The following is a 4,355-nucleotide window of genomic DNA, read 5'->3' on the forward strand; positions in this document are numbered from 1 at the left end:
AAGCATTTTTTACAGGAAGAAAGATCATCCGTAATCTTTTTTTATATCTGAGCTATCACTTAATTAAAGAGATTCCATGCACGTTCCAATACAAGAAGGAAAGATACTTAATCCAAATAATAATAGTCATCGTAAGATTAACCTCATATTTTAAGAAACTCTCATAGATTTAAGTTACTAATTATATAAAAAAAAAATTGTTGGCGTTCTGCATTTCCTTAATTAAATCAAAGTCTAAGGTACGTATTATTTAAATTAGAGCAAATTACATATTTTGTTCTTGAATTTTATTGAAATTACATAATTTTTTTGTAATTTTATGAGTAGAGAGTTGTTTAATCTAAAGAATTAAAAACAAGCCCAACTAATTCAGTCAGTATCTTTAGGAGTTTTGGTTTAGTTTTGAAAATGAAAAAAAGATATTCACGTAATTTTATCAAAATTTAAGAACATATGTATCTATATATATGTATTGATTCTAAATGGAAAGAAGGTTCATATAATTTTAATAAAATTAAGGACAAGACTTGGCAATTTAATCTTTACTCTATTTAATTATGTGAATATATCACAATCATGCACGTTTTAATATTGGGCGAAACAAAACACATGAGACCGAGCAAAGCAATCCTATAATTATTATTTTCCATTCTTTAGGTGACCAGCCGCCGGGGAAATGCTAGAATTGCTTTTTCTCGAGTGTTTTTTTTTTAATTTATAATTTATAATTTATTTACTTGTAGACATATTTATAAAGTGAAGACGAAGATTGGAAGATTGAAAGTCATCTGCTTCTGATGATGGTGGTTGAACTTTGATTTGAATAAATGGAGGTGTTAATTAGTTTTAAAATAGAGTACTAATCTTACAGGCAAAAGATGACAGCACGATCAAAGTACTCTTAATCATATCGTTTCCATAATTTTAATTTTACTTCATCTTTTCTGTTTTTAGTAACTTTTGTACATTTTTTATAGGAAAAATCACAAGTAAAGAACTCCAAATATCACAAATAATCAATCAAGACCACGAAATTACAAAATTATATTTTAAGACCATGTTTTTTTGTAGTTTTAAAAATAATACTTTGATTAAAATGCTTCTATATAAAATTCAACTTAAAATTTACTAGTGTTGAGATCGCTTTAATTGAAAAAAAAAATTAGTCAAAAGAGATTATGAAATTGTTTTATTTAAGGTCTTGTTTTCTTATTAGAAAAGAATAGAATGAAATAAATTAAAAAAATAAAAATAAAAATAAGATGATCAAAAGAGATAAGTGAACATATTCATAAAGGAGAAGAGTAATTTAATTCATAAGATTAAAAATCATGATTCATGATATTTTTAGATAATGTCATAATTTTTGTATTTATAGTATATATTAATAAATTTTATTATGCCTTACTATGTGAGAAGGGTGATTTAATTTATTTTTATCTTAATTTTTTAATTCATTTTATTTCATTTTTTTCTAATAACCAAATGAGACCTAAGTTAAAATTTTTTAGTTCTAAACTTACAGTTGACCAACTTAAAATTTGCTAGTATTAAAATCATTTTAATTATGTTGGAAATTTAGTTGTAGAGGCTATGAAATTACTTTATTTGAATTGAAAATAAAATTATTCTCAAACTTGCAAACTTGATCACCAGAGATGGGTATTTTCGTCAAATTTTTACTTTTAAAACTACAAAAAAGGACTATGGTCCTAAAATTTAATTTTATAATTTTGTGGTTCTCATGGGTTATTTCAATATTTGGAGGTTCTGGTTGTGATTTTCCTTTTTTTTTTATTGTATTTGGTTTAGGTAGTATGGAAGAACAAGCATTTAAAATATTTAGTTTAGGATTACCCAAAAAAAAAATTATTAGTTTATGAAGTGTTCAGCATACGGATTTTGAGGAAGGAAATTAAAGTACTCAATGTTGGCCGTGCATATTTTTTTTTTAATGAAAGCTACTTCAACAAAAATTTGGAAATTTTCAATTGAAACAGAGTTCAGTTAACACAATACAAAGCAAAAATAACTTGGAATCTTGGATGTCTTTTCATCACGTACATTATCTTCACCACTAGGATTTAAATTCTCTAAAGTTGAGATCGGTGAATTTGATTAAGTTTTCTTTTTTTAATATTTTCTCTTATTTTATTATTTTTTTATAAAATATAAAATCTCTTTCTTAAAAAGGGAAACTTCACATTTGAAAAATATGATAAATAATTCTTAAAATTTATAATTTTACTTATAAAAAAAAAGAGACATGTGACAGTTTCTCTTATAATAAAAAATATAGAAAATATACAAGAAATTTGAGTATTAAGGTATCACCTTGAAAGAATCAAAATTAACCCTTGGCTTGTATTTGCTTGATTTTATATGAAAATTGAGATGTAAGAATGTTTTCTCAAACGACGCGGATCAAAAAAGTGACATAGCTTTTCTTGAAAGGATATCAAAAAAAGATTCCCACGTAAGAAATTAAATTTCTTAAAAGGATTGTCTTGGGGGTGACAAACACATCACAAAAGCCAAAAACAACTTGTAAAATGGACATGCACTCTAGATGGACATCATTATTTTAAGCACCATGACTTAACTGCTATATGAGATAAGGGTTATTCATCATCATAATCAAAAACAATGAAGGTTTTCATAATATATATTAATTACTACAAATGCTAAGGCCTAAAATCTAATTTCTTAAGAATTTGAATTCATTGCTACTTGTTTATGAATTTACATGTCTATATGATATGATATATAGTTGTTTTTATCAGTAATTAATAACTGATCAGCCTGGACAAAATAATCAATTACTACACACACAATTATACTTTCTCCATGATTATGAGCATACAAAGAATTTGGTCCCAAAAAAAAAAAGGAATTACTGTTCTTCGTGATAAGCATGCAAAAGGACCTTTTATGAAATTTAAAACTTTACTCTGAATGTTTCTTGCAAGTAACAAGCAGATATCTCTTCAGAGTCATTCAAAACTGGCGCTACGTGAAGAGAGAGACCAAAAAAGCATTTCATCTCCTTCTGAAAAATATTGAATTTGGTCAAATTTGTCCTATATTTTTTTTTATTTACAATCGACTGTTATAGATTCATAATTTCGGGATATTTATGGCCCATACATCTAAATAGGCTTGATCTTAATTTTTATTTAATACATTTTTTCTTGTTTTTGGACTGAAGTCCTATTAAATACTGGTTTCAATAATTTTCTGGCATCACTATTATATTTGAGTCAATAATAAGTGTAATTATAATTTTGTCTCTTTTGATTTAATTTGTTTATATTTGAGTAGATAATATATTTTATTGGCCAACCTAATATAATTTTTTGAAAAAAAAAAACATAACAAGAAAGACATTGCTTGACAATATTATTAATTGTATTTGGTATGAAACAGCGCCAACTCATTCAGCATTTTATGTAATGGATAATTTTGTTGAACTATATTTTTTCTTGCAAATTAAATAATCATATTTTATACTCGATTTGAATTATTTTCCTTACGAGACTTTAGAAACATGGCTTTTAGTAAATCCATGCATTTGCTCAAAGAATAAACAATTACATATAGTAAAATATGGTGAGTTGTCCGTAGATTTCGTATTCGCCATCTTTAATTTGTAATTTGATAGATTTTATATTCATATTGGTAAGCCCAACATGACGATTTCAAACGTTAATCAATTTTTAAAATGAATTAATTACCAAGTGAACGTAGTACATATAATAGCGATATGACCATCTAAACATCATTTTAAAGTTCAATTTCTAAAAGTGTATGCAAAAAAAATATTTTTAAAAAAAAACAACCCCTTAAATAATATTTAAATTACTCAAACGATTGGTCTCATAATTGCCCACTATCGGAATACCTTACCAAACAAGAGTTAAAGAACCTTACTTTAATTTACACTAATATTAAATAATAACGTGAAAATAATCAAACACGATTAATTAATTAGCGTTATCTTCCTCTAATCTATTGTATAAAAATATTAATATAGATCATCAGCAGAATGGAAAACCGTCCATTTGATTTGTCTTAAATTGAAGTAGTACGCATGACAAAATAAATTCATGACGGCTTTACCGCTAATTTTATAATTAAAACCTAACTCGTAATAAAATTATTATATTTACGGCATGCACTGGCCCTTGCTTACCAATACAAAGCATATTATTTATACATTTGGAATTTGTTCGTTTTTTGACCTTGTAGCCTTGTAGGTACATCCACTTAAAAATCTATAAGCACGATATACAACAATGATTAATAAAATAAATCTTGATTAGAAAACAGATTTTTTGAAGTGAATGGGGAACATG

The sequence above is a fragment of the Prosopis cineraria genome, unplaced genomic scaffold (assembly GCF_029017545.1).
Source record: "Prosopis cineraria cultivar Desert tree isolate PC_DT_omini unplaced genomic scaffold, ASM2901754v1 PC5, whole genome shotgun sequence".
In the NCBI taxonomy this organism is placed as follows: domain Eukaryota; kingdom Viridiplantae; phylum Streptophyta; class Magnoliopsida; order Fabales; family Fabaceae; genus Prosopis; species Prosopis cineraria.